The 18,959-nt window shown below is 47.7% G+C and overlaps 1 protein-coding gene across 18 annotated transcripts in view; it reads left to right on the top strand.

Moving 5' to 3' along the window:
- ZNF536 (zinc finger protein 536) overlaps nucleotides 1-18,959 on the top strand; it is a 448,340-nt gene that overhangs the window by 117,433 nt on the left and 311,948 nt on the right. For 14 of the 18 annotated variants that reach the window (XM_059877488.1, XM_024979020.2, XM_024979014.2 and 11 more), the window contains one exon: nucleotides 1,231-1,346. The exons of 3 other annotated variants lie outside the window; for them this stretch is intronic. The gene's annotated coding sequence lies outside the window, so the exon portion shown is untranslated. Of the gene's footprint in view, nucleotides 1-1,230; nucleotides 1,347-4,648; nucleotides 4,745-18,959 lie in introns of all 18 variants that reach the window. One more of the 18 variants, XM_024979016.2, reaches the window with a different exon arrangement.

An 18,959-nucleotide genomic window follows, 5' to 3' on the forward strand; every position in this document is an offset into this window, starting at 1 on the left:
GAATAAAACTGGGGCATTTTTTTTTTTTTTATAACCTGTTCCCCACTGCAGTATTTTCTAAATGCTATTAAGTGATCGATTTACATGGCCCCGTGATGATGTCATCTATAAGAAGGGGAATGCAGATGACAGCAAAATAGTGACAGTGACCTTGTTTCAGAATCCTTGGAAGCCTGTCAGCTTTGCTTCCAGTATATGGTTTCAAAGAATGTACTTTTTGGACAATATCTAGTTACTGGGTAGTGAATTAATAGAGTTAAGGGTTCTGATGCAATTCACATATAGGTCAATTACATGCGCCAACATCTGCTCTGTCACTATCATTTGCATATAGCATTCATATGTTAATGATGCCTCTTTTTACTCAAGTAATATATTTAAAAAACAAGATTTGCATATCAGTTTGGATCAGTATATTACACGCGATGTATCATTTTCTCCGTCTTGTTATGATTTTAAGAACAATATCTTGAGTGATGGCTGCTATATTTGAGCACGGCTCTGATTTATACAAGAAACCCTTCAGTGGGAAAGCTTCCATTCTAAAGCTGCTTAGAACCTTATAAATCAATAATGACGCAGATGGACTGGTGATAATCTATTTAGAATGCCTGATAGCAAATATTGTTGTACAGATGATTAGAGTGGTAACTGTTTTAGCAGAAAGCCTTTCTCCCTTTGTAAATGGTAAGTTTGAACAAAAAAGTGCTCACACATGGACTTCATGTCAGGAAATCTTCGTGCTGGGTCTGGATTGCAAAGGGGAAAACATGGGGGGAAGAACAAAGAGACTTCCCGCTCCTGCCAATATAATCATATCATTCCCTGTTTCTTTAACAAAACAGGACCTCTTAATGGAATTGTGTCTTCAGGTGTAAATAGCATTAAAAGCTGCTTCTCCTCTCCTCTTTGCCCTGATACAGCGCAAGGAGTGAGAAAATAAAGTGGAGGTTGTCAGAAGTGGCAGCTGCTTGGAATCCTGATAAATATAAGCTTTTATTGATCTGATGAAAATGAAAGATCCCAGTGCTAGGCAGTATTTAGCTTCTTGTCTACAGCACGTCACCGGTGGCCTTGCATTGGGATAGATTTTCATTCTCGTACACCGGATTTGATTTCATCTTTAACCTTTTCAGTTGAATTTCCTTGACCTCTGCATATTGCTGTGATTTGGTGAATTTGTTACATTTCACTTTACATCATTTCTTTCTATATTTCCTTTTGTGATAGGGAACTGGGACGCCCCTCTGGCAATCTGTCAGTGCCTGGATCAGCTGCATCCTTTCTGGGGTATTTTCTCACCAGACTGACAGTCCTTAAGACAAGTATGCAGTTAAGCTGCTAAGGTAAGTCTTACGATGTTGGAACTCTTTGCCCTGGACACACATCATTTCCTCCTGCTTTGTCGTGTTGACCTAACACAAATCCCAACCAAATGGCCCCTCTCCCTGTCCCTGGCCAGGGGCTTCCTCCCAGCCTCTGCCCCACCCAGGTAGGACTCCTCTACCTGCCCATAGCTCTGGGAGAGCCATAACTGGCAGGACCACTCACCATTGGGGAGGGATTCCTTAGTGCTTTGGGTGGGGAGGGGGAACAAAAGAATCATGAAAAAATGTTATTTTCTTCTCTGTGGCTTAACTCCTTTCTCAAGTTTTCTTCTGGGATAAATACGAGGCTTCAGTACGCAGTCCTGAGGTGCTGCTAACATATTCTGGTTCCAAGAAAGTGCTGCTGTTATTTTGAGTAGTTTTGATACAACCAAATCAAAGTGAAGATTTGAAATAGCTTTTCTGAAAGCCCAAGCTGAAGTCATAAATTATTCTGCACCATGATTCTTTCTGATAGTAAAACCATACCTCTTTGCCTGACATTGCTGAAATGTGGAAAAGTGAAAGTTAAAAATAAAATGAAACATTTAAATCTTGGCTGTTGAGAACCTCAGATAGACATCAAGGCCAGTCGATAAAGGCCCCTATCAATTAGGCTTCCATGGTTATCATCAGATTTGGTTTATTAGCAATTGCACAGGTGCAGAGTTCCGGTATTAAGATTGAGAAGGGCTAGGAAAAAATGTGGGGAAATACCGTAAAATGGGAAGTGAGGGGCTGGGGAGATAAGGTTGGCTCAGTGGCAGGGCCCGGGGCCATGGTGGTGCCATCACTTCATGGAATCTCGTAGGAGGAAGTATCTGTAGCCAAAGGGTTGGGAGTTTTCCCTTCTTTTTTTTTTTAACCCCCTTTCTTTGAGTTAGAAAGTGTTGATTTCACACTGTGGTGCGTGTTTTCCGTCAGCTTCTTGGTGGGTGTATTCCGTGTTAAGAAAAGGAGCAGCGAATACCGGCAGTTGTAGCTTCCCCCAGCGGACGGCAGGCAGGCAGGCGGGCAGCGGCTCCGCGACGCTCTAGCACCCGGTCTGCTCTGGCGATGGAGGCGGCCGCGGGCTTCCCGAGCCTCCAGACTGAACTGTTTGGCTACTTCCCTCCTCAGTTGTAGCTTCCCCCAGCGGACGGCAGGCAGGCAGGCGGGCAGCGGCTCCGCGACGCTCTAGCACCCGGTCTGCTCTGGCGATGGAGGCGGCCGCGGGCTTCCCGAGCCTCCAGACTGAACTGTTTGGCTACTTCCCTCCTCAGCATAACGCAGGCAGAACAATTTTTGGTTTCATAGCTGTTTGGTTGGGAAAACAAGCCTGCGGTTGCCAGTAAGGTTTAGAATTTGCCTGCCAGATCAGGGAATGTCTGTGAAGACTATTTTCCCTCTTGGGAGGCAAAACACAGATGGGGGAGTTAGGAGTCTTACAATATTTAGCTGCTACATTGATGGTAGTGATTCTGCCGCCTGGATGCTCACAGTTTCTGAAGGCCCAGCTTAGGATCACTGCCAAGGGCCTCAGGTAGGGAAGGTGGTGGGTGGGGCTTTCCCCCCACCCCCACCCCCACCCCCAATCCTGCTGTGGTTGCTCTGGAACATTCCATGTCCTGTGGCTTTTGAGGTGGCAAGGAGGCACTGCCAGAATGCTGCCTTTTCCCCTTGACCCAGGCCAGGATGAGAAGGGGCGCCCGAGGGCAGGAGCTGGACTGACTTGGTCTTCTGTGAATGAGCCATGCCATCCTGCACATGGCCCCTGAGACCCTATAGAGTAGGCGGAGGCCCTGGGCTCACCAGGTTTCCTGCCACCAGGGCACAGGTTTTGAGAAGCTGATCGCTTGGTGTACTCTGGACCTCATAGAAGATGAAGAAAGATGATGTGCTATTCTTGGGATTGGTCATGAGCAGGTGGGGAGAGTTTCCTTCATGGAAAATGTACATCTTGTAATAATCTGGGGTCATGTGAACTGGAGTAGAGTTAGAATTTTGTCTCCAAGAGCAAATTCTGTGCTCCAGAGACCAAGAAAGGGGACAGGCTTTCAAAACAAGCAGAAGGCATGTGGGCATCTCCTTTCTTGCTTTTTGCTGATTCCTCAGCACACAGGATTCTCAGACCCTTGAGCCTGAAATTATGATGAGCCAGTTGAGAAATTTCTGGACTTCTGAAGGTACTTGTTGGGGGAAATCTTACTCCCATTCATCTCCACCAATGCCCTCCCCATACTTTGAAATAGACACTTGAATTTTTAAAGTCAAATACTATAAAAGTACAGCTTTGGGATGACCAAAGCACCATTACATAGAAACCCTAAGCAATTGGAGAAGGCAATGGCACCCCACTCCAGTACTCTTACCTGGAAAATCCCATGGATGGAGAAGCCTGATAGGCTGCAGTTCATGGAGTCCCTAAGAGTCGAACATGACTGAGCGACTTCACTTTCACTTTTCACTTTCATGCATTGGGAAAGGAAATGGCAACCCACTCCATTGTTCTTGCCTGCAGAATCCCAGAGACGGAGGAGCCTGGTGGGCTGCAGTCTATGGGGTCGCACAGAGTCGGACACAACTGAAGCGACTTAGCAGCAGCAGCAGCTAAGCAATCTAATGCTAACTGAATCCCTCATACACATCAGAAAATGATTTACTGTCCTGCCACAACATGGCTTTCCAGAGCGATCCCAGCAAGGAATGGAGGCAGAGCCTGGTGGTGTGGCCGTCCAGCCTTCCACAGCTTTACCTTCAAAGACCCCATTCTCGGTCTTGAGGCCCAGCAACCTCTAGAAGGAATTGGCCCTCAGAGACCATAAGACCTTCTCTCCATCAGACACAGAGTGGCTCCTGCTGTCCCCGAGGCACATTTAGGACCCTGGATTCAGGGTGCTGTCCCGAGGCAGCTCCGTGTCCTGGTGCAGACGTGTGAGTCAACAGCCTTCCCGCAGCAGTAGTAATTACCTTAGTTAAATGCTGCAGGAGCGGTACTTTGGGAGCACAGAGGAGGGAGTGAATAATTGTAATTTCTGTGTGATAATGATGATAAGCCCTGCATATGTGTGTGGGGCTTTGCGTCGTGTTTGATCTTCACCGGGAGCTCTCCAGGCTCATGGAGGTAAGGATCCCTGCAAACTCCTCAGTATGCAGCGATGAGGTAGGAAAGAAAGATCCCAGTACTCTCATTTTGCCTGAGAGAAAAAGAAAGTCAGAGATAATTTTAACTCCAGAGGGAAGGTAGAGTGAACTACAAGAGTTTCTTGGGGTTATCTTAATACTCATCAATTCCATTGCAGGTAGATGATCTTATTGGTTCCATTTTCCAGATGTGGAAACTGAGGTCAGAGAAGTTGAGTGGCTTCCCCCAGGCCATGCAGCTGCTGGATGGCGAGGTGAAGGTTTGCTCGTGCTTCTTTCTGATCTCGGAACATGATCCCTTGGCTACAGAGCGGCCCTGGGTATAGTCTTGGACAAGACCGGGGCTAGGGCACAGTAAACAAGACAGCCATGGATAAGATGATGTCAGAGACTGATATGTGCCATGAGGAAATGACGTTTGGGGTGACACAGGGGGAGGGGGCGTGTCTGTACTTGGAGGGTGAGGGATGGCCCTCCTATGGAAGGCACGTTGGAAATGAGAGATCTGAAGGACATGGGGGAGCCAGCCAGTGCAGGTCTGGAGGAAGAGCATTCCTGGCAGGGGGAGCGGCATGTGCAAAGGTCCTGTGGTGCGGAAGAAGCCAGTATGCGTGGGGGACAAAGTGGAGGCCATCGAGGCTGGAGGACATGAGCTCTGGGGAGAGGGTGGGTGGGTTGGAGGGCCTGGATAGACATGCCTTTGTAGACCATGACAAGGACTATTGCCTTTCTTTTACTTTTAAGCTGCTTTTAACCAAAGAGCATGTCTTGAGAAACCCCCCTTTCCAGGTGTGGGAATGCTCCTAGAGCCAGAATTCTGCGAGTGACTTGGACCAAGTCTTGGTGGGTTGTTTGCTGTGGCCTCGATTTTCTACCAAGAGGGATGGCCTTGTGACTAGTGTAAAACTGGGAGTCAGGAATTTCAGGGACCGTGGGTATAGGAAAAGTGGCCAGTTGCATGGCGGTCACTGTGATTCGTGACAGTGCCTTTGGCTCCTCTTCTGGGCTTCCTAGGTGGCTCAGTGGTAAAGAATCTGCCTGCAATGCAGGAGATGCACATTCAGTACCTGGGTTGGGAAGATCCCCTGGAGAAGGAAATGGCAACCCACTCCAGTATTCTTGCCTGGGGAATCCCATGGACAGAGGAGCCTGGTGGGCTACAGTCCATGGGGTCAAGAAAGAGTCAGACACAACTGAGCGACTAAACAACAACTGGACCCAGCTGAGCCTCCACAGCTGTGGGCTCGGGCAGATGCAAGTGGAAGCCTTTAGGGCTCCCTTTGATCAGGTTTGCCTGTCTGTGCAGGCCTCAGGGAAATGTAAACATGCTCCATTCACTACCAGGAAGTGTTAACTCCAAACTGATAGCGATCACTTCTTTGTCAGTGCTGATTTGTGGGTCATCTAATAACCTGTTGAATGAGTTTGAAGATTCTTGGTGGTTACGGTTTAGGCATCTTTTCCCTTGGGTAGTACAGGTGCTATTGTTAAACAGGACTCTGTTTAACAGAAATTCTAGGTAACTCCTAGATCCATAGACCCCTAGGGCTAGCAGAAACTGTTGCTATCAAACGTACCTTTATTTTCTAGGTGAAGGGACTGGGGTCTAGAGAGGGCAAGGGATTTGCTCAAGACCACACAGCGAGCCATGGGCAGAGTCATTCTCACCTGGGCACAAAAGGCCATCCCTCAGGCAGTTCTAGACAGCTCCAGGGACCTTCTTGGCTGAAAGAAGGCACCAGAAGGGGGAAGGGCTGGTGTCCTGGTCACCTTGGGAGCTTGCACAGCTCCCAGGACAGTCCTGGCATGCTGCGAGTGGTCTGCAGTCATTCACTGATGTATCGATGGACTAACCCCTCACCTCTGCATATTGTATTTATTAGAATTTGCTGCACCTTGGTTTCAGCAAACTCAATATATAGCAAATGCACATTTCTTTCCAAATTTTCTGGAATGCAGGGATTGCAAAGCCCAAGGCCTGCCTAGTATGATTTATGTCAACACCCAGGACACAACGAGGCCAGGACTCTGGTTATGAGTTCCTTATACCTGCACAGGTAACTTGAAGGTGCCCTGCAGGTATTCCAGTAGGCTTGTTTTAGGGATACAAGATGCTTAGGGTTTTGGACAAAGGTGGTCAGTGCTGAAGGCAGCCTGGCCAGGGGAGAGCTTGGACTCTGCCCCAGAGTGTGTTGTCAGAAGGCACCTAGACAGGTTTTGGCCCAGCCTGGGCGTCTCTCTCTAGGGAGTTCTCCTAAACCCCACTTCAGGGTCCAGGTGGGAAATGCAGGAAGCTGGATGTGTGCCGAGTGGGTGGGGGAGAGCTGATCCCATTGCAGGGGGCCACTCAACTCTCATCAGCTGCACTTGGAAATGTGGGCTGAATTTTCCCAGGTCTTCATAGTTCTTAAGGAAAAAAGTTTAAAAAAACGAGTTCTTTTCCTCCAATGTTGGCAACTTATCAAACACAAGTGTTTCTGTGGACCAAGCAGAGCTCTGCTGAGCACAGGCTCATACATACAGCGGGCATGCGATGAGACCCGGCCAGGGCTGACCTGAGCTGCCCGCAGCCCAGCCCAGCCTCCAGAAACACAGGCAGTGGGAAAGGAAGGTGACATTTGCAGTGCCATTCTCTCCCTGCAGAGAGGCCTGGGAGGTCCTTGGTTACATGGGGTGGGCTGATGCCAGCAAGAGGTGCAGCAGTGGGAACACCCACCTTCCGGGAAAGGTGGCCAGGATCCCCGTCTGCAGGCCTCCCCATCCCACCTCACTCTGTGCCTCCCCAACACCTGAGTTATAGGGTACCTACCCGTGTCTGATATGGGGACAGGGTGATGCATGGCGTGGGATTCTGCCCCCAGGGAGCGGGTGATAGGATGACCCCTCCTCATGCCAGTTGTGGGGCTGCGTGGGCACACGCCGTGGCTCCCTCAGAGTCCCGACTTAGTCCTCGTGCATAGCCGATCCACTCACTCTGCTCACCTGTGTTTGAAATGGGGTGGTCCTGACGCTTCACCTAGCTGACCGGAAACTCTGGCTGCCACTGGACATGGGTGGCCTGTGTTGACCTTGGGAAGAAGCGCAAGAAGATTCTTTTATCCTGAGAGGCCACCTGGTGTGGGAGAGACATGGCAAGGCCACTCGGCCCGCCCAGTGCCTGTCCGGGTCCCTGACTCTGCTCTATCCTGCAAAGGTGGCCCAGGTCCTCAGCTGCCCTGAGAGGCTGGCGGGTGGGCCAGCATCCCCTGCGATGGGGGAAGATCCCGTACATCTGCCTGTGGTGGTTCCATCAGGACGCTCTGCATCAGGACTGTCTGTGTGCTGGGAAGGGGTCGCTGGTCTCCGGACCTCACTTCCTGTTGGCCCCTGCCTGGCTCCCACTCATCCTTGTACACTCCCTTCACTCGTCCACATGCAACATGGAGTTTCTGTGTGTGTAATATTATTTGTTTTTATTTCTGTAATCCCTTTATTGTTTGCACAACTGCTGTCAGACTGTTGCCTGAAAGTATCACAGGATAATTGCAGAACGCCTGCATAAGTAATTTCTTATGAAATCGGGCCTTGTCTGCATATAAAATTGTTTGTCGTTGCCGCATACATGGACTTCATTATATCCAGGCTGTTTACCGGGCTCGCACCTTCCCCACAGGCCACAGCAACGAGAGGGCCTGACACTGGGAAATAATGAAATACTATCGTTATTCTCTTTGGTCATATGACATTGCTGACATATGACAGTCGGTCCGAGGTGGTCATGGTCAGAGAGAGCCTGGCCCTGGAAGGGGAAGGGGACCCGGGTCTGGCTTTCCCCGGGCGGCTGCTGGGGAGGCCAGTGGCTAATCCGTCTGAGCCAGGCATTTCTTCCGACCACATTTCTGTGATATTAATGGTGTGTGGTAGTGAAAGAAATGTGTTTTATTCTCGAGTCTAACCCTGCTGTTATCAAAGTAACTTCCAGCTTATTAGCGACAAAGGACTTTTCTCCTCTCTGCTGCCCTGTTCGCCAGGGCTTCCTGAATTAAACTGCTGTTTCCTGTCCTTTATATGCATGACCACATCTGGGGAGCCTGCTCACAGCCCCGCTGCTTAATAACAATCACCTTCCCTTTCAGTCTCTGTTGATTGTTTCTAATTCACTCTGACAGATAGTGCCTGACAACTTGCCGGCTTTTCCCTCCCTCCGTGACCTGAAGTTACTCACAGCACTTATATAGTCTGTCATTTTTAATATTTGATTTCATTTTAAGTTATGTGTTTTACTGAGAAGATGAAACCAAAAAAAGGGGACTTGTAATGGAACATAAATTTAACCCTTCTTGCCATCCGGCAGCAGCCTGAGCCGCCTCCCTGGTGTCTGGGTGACGTTTCCCCTTCCTTCTGATTTTCCTGCTGCTGATGGGTTTTCTTTTCTTCTTTCTCTCTCCCTCTCTCTTTTTTTCTTTCTTTCTTTCTTTCATATCTGAAAACAAAAGCTTCATGTCGTATTCTTTCCCTCTAATGGCGCTTGATTAGTTTATGGAACTAATAATGGCATTTTCTGCTCTGCAGCCAGGTTACAATGGAAAGACCTTTTGGGGGGGTTTTCCTCTGGGAGGAGGGAGTCAGGGGAGAGGCCTAGTGAAGTCAAAATGACCGGTGTCAATTAAGGTTCAGAACGTGATTTTGATCTTTCTTTCCGGATTTCTTCTTTTTGTGCCAGCTGGTGGGACAAAGAAGGGCTGCTCTCCCTGGGTTTGGGACGAGCCCTTGGAGTGAGCCCTTCCCCAGAGTGGGGACCAGGCTGAGGCTGGCCACGCATCCCCTTCTGCCTCTTGCCTCTGAATTTGCCCGGCGAGTGGCCTTGCAGGGCAGGCGTCCTCGTGGGGGGCGGGCGGCCCACGTCACCTCAGGGTCCACTCTGCCATGACTTGGCCTTTGTTTGCCACCAGACAAAGCCTCCTGTGTCCCTCTTGGCCCTTCAGAGGTTGAGAGCTGTGAGGCTGTGCATTAGGTCAGCTTTGCAAATAGACACCACAAAAGTTAAAAAAAAAAAAAAAAGTGGCGTGTTAACCCAATGTGCCTCGCTTGTTTCTGCTGGCCTTCTGTGGACGTTGGTCTGTCCCACACGGTGTGGCTTGGGCAGCTGAAGAAGCGCAGTAAGAGGGATCCGGGTTGGGGCTCAGTTCAGAAAAGTTCAAGTTCACTGTCGTCCATACTGGTCTCCCCTTGACCACAGCGCATCCCAGGTATGTGAGCTGCCAAGCTCAGGAGGGCCCTGGAGCTAAGTGTTCTCTGACTCCTGCGGAGCAGAGGGGTGCCTGTCCTAGAAGCCAGGCAGGCAGGTATCCAGGGCGCTCTTGTAAAGGCGGTCTGCAGGGAGTACTGTGCTTGGCCCAGGGAAGCACAGAGACTCCAGGCAGGCCCAGATCTACTGCCCACGGGAAGATGTTCCAGCTGCTTCCCTGCTGCTTCTGAGTCCAGGCCTGCAGACTGAGGTCCTGGGTGGGCTGGCCATGCCCATCTTGCCCCGGCTACTCCAGGACTCTTTCAGTGGGAAGTTTTCTTTACCAAGCCTGCCCTTTCTAGAACCTGGGTTCTCTCTCCCTCTCTCTGAGCACTGCGGTAAACTGAGGAAAAGGCCGCTTTCTAAGGGGGATGTTTTTCCTTTCTGTAGTCCCATCACTGGTTCCTTTTCTTCCTTCTGAAAAGGGTGAAAAAAGTCGAGAATAGTTATTTATTTTGATGGTTTTGCAGTGTTGCTTGTATTGTCTTTGTTTTGAGGTACTCTGATTAAAATTAAAAAAGGAAGATTCCGCACAAAAAAAGTAGAATGAACACAAACCTTTTAACTTTACGTAAGAATTAAATATCTGTATACGTAATGGTGTGTTATCAGTAAGAAAGGGACAAAAAATGAATTTTCTCTTTCACTGACCCAGATGGTCTTTATGTGCGAGGTACAGACCATGTGGTAGAGAAAGCGGGGGTGGTGGAAAGTCTTGTTTTTCCTTCTGTATCTCCCCGTATTTGTAACCTATGGGGGAGACCAGGCGTGTGTGTGTGTATATGTGTATTTGTGCATGTGTGTGTGCGTATGCCATCAATTGTCACGCAGTGGTGCTGGCTCTCATAGTCTGGGATGATCTTCACAACGGCTCCATCTTAGTGAAGTTGGGCTAAAAGGATCCAGGGCCTTGAAGAAAGATACACAGGCCAAGAGCCACTGCCCTTTCTGCTTTTAGGAGGGCAGTTGAAATAGAATTTTAAAATAAGTTCTGTATTTGAGGTTTAACCTTCAGCAAGGCCAAATTATGCTTTCATTCCCCTTAAAATGTACTCTTTGGCCATTATTGGTTCTTGTTTTAGAGTCAGAGAGAAATAGGGGTGTTGAAATCAACTAAAAACTTGGTTTGGTCTTGGTGCCTCCACAGGCCATCTATTACCTGGTGAGGTTGGGGCTGCGGTGGAGGAGAATCCTTCAGAGTCCAGCTTTTCTGGGAAGCTGGCCTGTGGGCAGGTGTGCATTTGGGCCTGGAGGGTCCTCAAGCTCACTGCTTCCCCAGGAGGCAGCTCTGTTCAGGGCTGCAAGTTAGCAGGGCTCCAAGGCCCGTCCCCGAGAATTCACTCACACTGGTCCTAAAGGGAGGTAAGGAGTGTGATCCTTCATTACAGTCAACAGAATGCAAGAGCCCTGCCACCATCCTAAGCAACCCGTGGGTACAAATACAGAGCAGAGAGGTTGCACAGGGTGCCAGTCACGAAGGGCATGTGGCTTGGGCCACCACAGAGATTCAAGAGAGAGCCATGCATACAGACTTGGGGAGGGACCAGTTGATCAGAGCAATAGGAATAAGATGCTGACCAGCGATAAGGGAGCTAATGATGGTTGTGGGCCTTCTCTGTGCTCAGCACTGCAGATCATTTTAGGAAAGGAAAACCAAACCCTTCTTGTGGCTCAGGAGGAACTTCATGGAGAAGTTGGCACTTCTTGGGGACCAGGAAGATTTTCATAAGCTGAGGCGAGGGGAAGACCAGAGAGAAGTTATTTGCAGACGGTGGGGACTTGCCAGATGCATTTGGGCCTGGGGGGAGGGGCGTATCTGGAGGGGCTAAGGTGCCCATTCCAGGTGTGGGGCAGGAAAGGGGGAGATGTGGGAAAACTGGGGGTGGGCTTGGTGTTGGGGTGACAAATAGCCCCGTTTTGTTGGGACTTGGGATGTAAGTCAGTGTGAGTGAAGGTGTGAGTCAGAGCTCAATGTGAAGGCTGCCTGCCGGGTAAGAGTATTCACGATGAGCCGGGACACAGTGCAGAAATGAGCGTGGGGAAGACCATGTACACTATGACACTGACCTGGGGCAGTGGGCACGGGAGTAGGCAGGGAGACTAGAACTGGACCCTGCCCTTCTCTTAGTTGGGGCTCACAGTGTCCTCAGAGAGGGAGGCACCCCAGTGACAGCTCTGGGTGGGTGTCCAGGCTGCCTGGCCCGCTCTAGTGCTCAGCTATAGGTGCGTTGCTCACATCTCAAGCCAGAGCTGAGAACTGTGCACAGCACGTTGGCCTTTAAAAGAATAATAAAAAAGGGATTGCCCTTTAACCTGCCCCCCTCCCCCCCACACACACTTTGTATTCATCAGGGTCATCCTCATTTTTCTTTTCATATGTATACAAAAGATGTACTTTGGGTTACACAAGGGGTATATGCCAATGTCGAGAGCAGATGAGAACAATGGAACAATTAGCAGATTCATCAGTTCTTCTGCTTATACTTCAATTCCAAGAGTGAAATGTTAGTTTGTTCAACTCTCTGCTTTACGCCTTGATCACAGTGTGAAAGTGTTGACTAAGCTTAGCTTCCTGGTCGGAGGGTCGAGACCCATGGCTTTTAAACATGCTTATATGAAATCCAAACATTCATGGCCACTGGTGATCTTGAAATCAAGGCACAACTTATAAAATGAACACATAATTATCTTGTTTATTCAGGGTATAAATAGAGTTTATGCATTTAAAAATTTTTCTTCCTGATAAGGACTTTAGCCAGCATTTGGTCTTTAGATAGCCTGTCTCCCTGGCGAGCTCTCTCTCTCCCTCCCTGCCCCCTTCCTTTTTCCCTCCCTGCCCCCTCCCTACCCTTCTCCCTCTGTTTCCCCCTCCCTTCCATCCCTCCCTCTCTCTCCCCTGCCCTCCTTTCTCTCTTTCGCCTGCTTCCTTCCCCTCCTTTCCTCCTTCTCTTTCTCCTTCAGAAGGGGGTGACTTATTGGAGCTGCTGTGGCTGCCCCTGACAGAGGCAGGGCCATGATTTCTTTCTGGAGTCCCTCCTGCTTCCCTCACAGCTTTTGGCAGAGCAGGGATGGGTGCCCAGGGCCGGCCTGGTGTGCTTGGGTACATCCTTACCACTTCCACAAATCCAAGGAAGGGCCGTGAAGCCCACACCTGCCTCTGACAGCCCAGCTGGGGACCAGCTCCAGAGAGCAAGGCTGCCTGTGAATGAAACCTTCCCAGACCCTCCCTGGTGGGGGGTGGGGGAGCACAGTTTATGCTCAGAATGACTCCTTGGTTCTAAGTCTGTCACTTTCATCATGCACACACCTCCTTTTTCGATTTTTACCATACCGAGTACCACATACTCCTAGACTTAATTTTTTTTTGACACACTTCTTTTAATTAAATATATTTAGCTCTGTCCTAAATAATAATCTCTATGAAATCTCCGGTCTAATGTGTCCATTATATGTTTTCTCATATCAAATAATAAAATAATTATTTAAGTATTAATTGTTTTTGAAAGAGCAGGGCTTTTTTTGGTTATCACTTAAAATCATCTTGCACGTCGGCGAGCAAGCCTTGGGATCAGCGAGTCGCCCTGTTGGAAGGTTTACATCCAGCCACGTTCCTAGGATTCAGTTCAAGTTACTCGATGAAGCCACTGTCTTCCCAGTTCCCAGCCCCTCCAGCAAGTCCTCCTGACTCCTCTTTCTCATGACCGTGCCCTCAGAATCCCTGATTGTCATTTACATATGTGCTGGTGACATCTGACAATGTTGTGGCAGTTGTTGGGCCATGCTTTCTGACTTTTTGAAGGCCAAAGAGTCTCATCAACTGAGCTAGCTGTCTTCCAGTTTGTCAGTTTAGTCTGTTTATCTGTGGATGTGTGTATCTCTCTACCTATCCATCCATCCATCCATCCTATCCACTGTCCCTCTCTGTATCTGTGTATCTCTCACCTCTGATCTATCAACTGATCCATTCATCTATCTATCCACTTCTCTTCTAATCCACCTCCCACTTTCTTTCATCCTCGTTGATGAGCCAGGCACTAATTTAGGCGCTGGGAATATAGCAAAGAACAAAACCAAGTCCCTGGCCTCATGAAGCTGATATTCTAGTTGGAGAAGGCAGATGATAAACAAATAGATGAAGAAAGCAGAAGCTGATCTGTAGGGACAAGTGCCACACAGAGTCCTGAAACAGGGGCATATGAAGCAAAGAGACCAGGACAAGCTGAGGCTGAGGGGTCAGGGGGGACCCCTCTGGGATGGCGACGTTGGGTCCAGGCTCTGAAGGGCAAGGCAGAGGGCAGAGCTCATGTAAAGGCTGTGAGGCAGGGGCAGGCTTGATGCCTGAGGGGCAGGGAGGAAATTCAGATAGAAGGAAGCAACTGTATTTGATTCCAACTTTGATAAGTTTTTCATGTCTCACTCCCTAGGGGCTATAGTCCCTTTTCTATGTCCCTCAGCTCTGAAAGCCCTCGTGTCAAATCCCTTCTGTTGGGAGCTTTGGAAGCAGTGCCATATTGTCCCCTGCAGGCTTGGAGGGCTGGAGGGGAGAACACCATGATGAGGTGCCCGCTGACATGCTAATATTTCATTTTAATCTTGAGTGCCAGGTTACTTTCCAAATGAAGTGTCTCAGGCAAAGCTCTAACTTACATGAAATAAAAGAGTTTAATGCTAATTAAATATCATCTGACTACTGAAGCCATATTTATTGATGGTCTAAAAGAACATCATCCAGGTGGGTGGACTGGGAACATGCCTCTGATAGAAATGCACCTTTGAGTCCTGGGACTCTTGCCTTTCAGGCTCACACACCCCATGCCTGGCAAAGCGTGTGGGGCTGGGACCCCGGAGAAGCCCCTGCAGCTTTCTCTGCTGGGTACAGAGATCAGTGCCTTTAATGTGGATTTGGTTCAGGAGGTCTGGGGCCGGGGGACCAAGCTGCTCGTTTTTAACCAGGTCCCAGGAAGTGCTGATGATGCTGGTCCAGCTGCACAGTGAGTAGGAGCGTCTAGAACAGACCAGGGTAGCTGGCTCTGACCCAGGCTCCTGCACCACTGCTCACAGGCAGTAACAGCCCTGTGGGCAGTCTTTCTGCCCCCCACCCACACCCCCCCTCCATCTCTCCCTCCTCCTGTCTTTAGCCCAGACCTTCCTTGTCCTCCTGCCTGTCCCAGCCTCATTGTCATTCTCCCCAGGGCAAGAATGGGGTGATTCCTTCTTGTTGTAAAAGTCTTCATGCAGGGTCTGGCCCAGTTTTCCACCGTTTGCTTAGTCTTTGGTTACCTGATCTTGGCTCCTGATTGTCTCACCCAGACTTGTAAGAGTTTGGGGCAGCTTATGGGCAGAGCCTCTGTTCTAGTCCCCTGCTTCAGTGCCTCTGGGATTGGCTTGTTCTTCTCCTGATGGCAGGGAGAAGGGTGTACTTCCTGGCCCTCTGCAAACAGGGACTCACATAGGGCAGAACTGGCCTCAGCAGCCATGTTTTGGTTGAGACTGGTGGACAGGGCCTGGAACGTGAGGTCACATTCTCCTGTCTGCCTTCCAGCTTCACTTAGGGGAGGCTTCTCTGGATTGTGTCTTCCTGCTTCTCTCATCAGCAGCCTTTGGATGCTGGGTGTAGAGCTAGCTAGGGATGCCTAGCTCTAGTGCTGCTGGGGTGAGAGCATTCCCATCGATGAACATGGGGTGACCACTTGGAGAGGCACACTAGGGTGGTTGTCCATGACAATGGGACCTGTGTTGCTAGACCTTTGCATTTTTCTAAAGAGGTCAGAAATCTGGATTTCCGTATGAAACTCAGCCAGTTTTTACAAGTTTAAAACCCTTACTTGATTTTCTTAAGTCATCATGTAAGCCAAACTGAGCATATGTGTCCCTGGATTTTAGCAAGGAGTCCTCAGAATGCAGTCAGCGTCTGGTGGTCACCAGCTCTGGGGGTGATTCCACGGATCCTGCTGGGAGAAGCCAGAGGATCTGAAAGAGGCGGCCTGGTTGAAGCTGGCTCCTCAGCAACTCACCTTGCCTGGGGAAGGGGAGTCGGGTGGAAAGGGCTCTGAAGACTCAGAAATCCATTCTGCAAGAGTGGCCCTGATGTGGCTTTCAGGCCTCGGGAAAACTCATTCTTCCATATCAGCTTGTCTGCCTCCACCTATAATTAGCATCTGAAATTTCTAAATGAACTGCCTAATCAAGTAAATTTAGCAAACTTATTGTGAAGTGCTACCAAATCCTTTCCCTCCAACTGTCCACATGACGTCCGCACCACCTTGCTTGCCTGTGCCGCTTGCTACTGAAGCCGTTTACGCGTGCAGTCTGGCAGCCCCGCAGACAGTCCATTTATGTGACCTGTAATGAGTTTATTAGTGTTTCACTGCCTTGTTGCTATTAAGTTTTATCAGTTTCAGCTTCCAGAGCACAAGGTTAAATTTTCAATAGAGTTTTCACAAAGTTTAAGTGGGATTAAGATTGTTAAAAATGTGTCCAAATGGTGGGTCCATGTATTTAGTTTCAAGATATTATTTCTGCCCACTCTGGGATTTTGATCTCCTATTTATAAACCTAACACTTTTCTGATGTTCAGAATGGCAGCACAGGGCCTACATTTTATTTTTGCCCACTACACATGTATGCGTTAAATGCGGAGGGTCAACTGAGGCTGTAGCAAGTGGGAGCTAGTGACTGAGCAGCCCTATATTTTGGGATCCCTGTCCCAGGGTGCAGTTGGGACTGGCTGTCATTTTGACATGGTAAATAAACATCATAATGGAGGAGGGAAAATTCTCCAACAAATTGCAAAAGGATGAATTATGATATTATTATCTTCCAGTACCATAGGATAAGCAAGTTCCCCTATGAAGATATGTGCATATGTAATTGAATATTATTTACCTGGATCCCATCTGTAATTCTTGAGCAATTTTTTAGGAAAAACCAATTCAGGAGTTTCTTCAGTGGCTGCAATTAGAATAAAGTGGTTCCACTTTTAGGTAAGAGAGAAAAAAAAAAAGAAAAAGAACAGTAATAGGCTGAGCAGCTATTATGGAAAGTTTATTATTATTGGTATATAAGCTAGCTGGGGGCTTAAGCACAGAGCAGTTGGATAATTTAGCTAGCTCCTGGATCCAATTAAAAACATCTATGTTGTGTCCACAGTGGGGGGATGGCCATAGCTGAGAAAGCACTCTGTCGTCGCTGGTGACACACCTGTGGCATTCTCTGGGTTCTGTGCAGTTTGGGATGTAGAATGCTCTAAATCCTCTCATTACTGCCTTCTAGAAGACAGACACTTCAAGCGGTTCTCCATTTATCTGAGATTACTATTTAAACTCGTTAAAAAGCAACTCCGGCTTGTTCACTCAATTGGCTGTGGGGAAGATTTCGTGTTCTTGAGCGACAGTGTGGCTTTGATTAGTGGAGTGCTATACTTTTTAGGGGAGACCTTTTCTAACTTAATTTATGACCCTGGTTGATGGCGTCTGTGCTGGGGCATTACGTATTTCCCCAACTATTGTACCTGGTGTCAATAAAGGCGCATTTAGGGAAATCTGAAATAAAACTCCAGGGTGTTTTTGTTCTTTGGGGAAGCAATGCACCATAAACATTTTGGGCTTGAGCCAACAGCTTTCCCTGACCGTGATTGCAAATTACTGTAGTATGTATAGATTGCTGGTAGAACACTATTTGAGGAAACCTGTATTTTATAGAATGTCACTTTTATGCACAATCCAGGCAAAAGGAAAAAAAAATGAATTTAGCCAGCAGACAGTATTCTTTTGAATGAGGATTATGAAAAAAAATATTTACCAAAAAGCAAGCTCTAAATATGGCTTTTTATTTAATCATTATTACATCAATCATCAATATCAATACTTAATAGCAACCTGATAATGTACCCAGTAGGTGAAACAGCTATTAAAAAGTGTAAAAAAATGATTAATCAGGTGCAGGGGATATTAATGCTCTCCAATTATTTAATGATAAGTACATATTTTTGAAAGTGTTTGTTTTTAATAATCGACTGTAATATTAGTTTGCAAAAACGTAATTGCTTCTTAATTTTGCATCTTAGCTTCTTTGTGCCGGGTACAAAGGTAGTATATTTCTGTAGTTATTGTTTGCAGCACTCCGTGTAAAAAATCACGTTCATTTCAAGAAGCTGTTATGGTATTGATTCTGGTAAAGACTTCCATTAACTGACCAATCTAAATCTCATAAGTGATGTCAGGATAGTTATGCATTTGCTTGGTTCAAGTATTCAGCCATTATGTTAGAATGCAGGCAGTGTCTGAATATGGCTGTTAAATTATTTCTAAATACCGAACCAGAACAGCTTAACAGTTCTGCAGTTTGAGACTGACACAAAAATGACAATCTGCCACCTCTTTGTTTTTTAAATATTAACGTTGTATTGGGATAGTATTTTTGGAGTAAAAACCTGTGGCACGAGAGGATAAGTGACATAAACAAAGGCAGCTGGGCTTCATGAAATAATGGAACAATAAGGCCCTTGCAGCCGTTCTCATCACTCCAGTATGTTAATTAGCATTCTGTTGTGGCCGCAACACTGAAAACATGTAATCTGTATTGGTGTACAGTACAGCTGTGAACACACATTCTTTTTTGTGAGTCCCTGGAGTTAGCCTTGCCATTGGCATATGCGTTTGGGCCAAAAGTCAAGCCATCACCACTAAAATAGCACACTATAGCAGCAAAATGTCATTTGTCTTTTCTTATTTTTTTCTCCCCTCAATGCCACATGCTATCCAGTGATGTAATCCAGTATCACTGCATCTGCCTCCCTGCTCTATTTTTGCAGGAGGGTATCTGGGGGGCTGGGATGCCAGCAAGCAGGAGGATTTCAAAGGCAAGTGGCCCAATAAGGGTCAAATTAAAAAATCAGTTCTTTCTTTTTGCATTATTTGTCTAAAAATATTTTTTAAAAGTCTATAGATTTTTAAGTGTCAGTGGCCCAGAATCTGCTGCTTGTTTCCCTGCAGGAAGGGGGAGGAACTAATTCGTAAAGAAAAAAAGTCTCAGTAAATTTTGCCCTTATTTAATCATCTATATTTTAAACCTGATTCACAGTCCTTCATGCACCTAATACCCATTTTGGGGTGGGGGTGGGGTTGTTCTTCCCATTTCAGAGCTGAGGAAACTGAGGCTGAAGCATGGCCCAAAGATAGACTCTAATTGCAGGGCCTTTCTGA

This window comes from Bos taurus, chromosome 18 (assembly GCF_002263795.3).
Source record: "Bos taurus isolate L1 Dominette 01449 registration number 42190680 breed Hereford chromosome 18, ARS-UCD2.0, whole genome shotgun sequence".
Classification (NCBI taxonomy): domain Eukaryota; kingdom Metazoa; phylum Chordata; class Mammalia; order Artiodactyla; family Bovidae; genus Bos; species Bos taurus.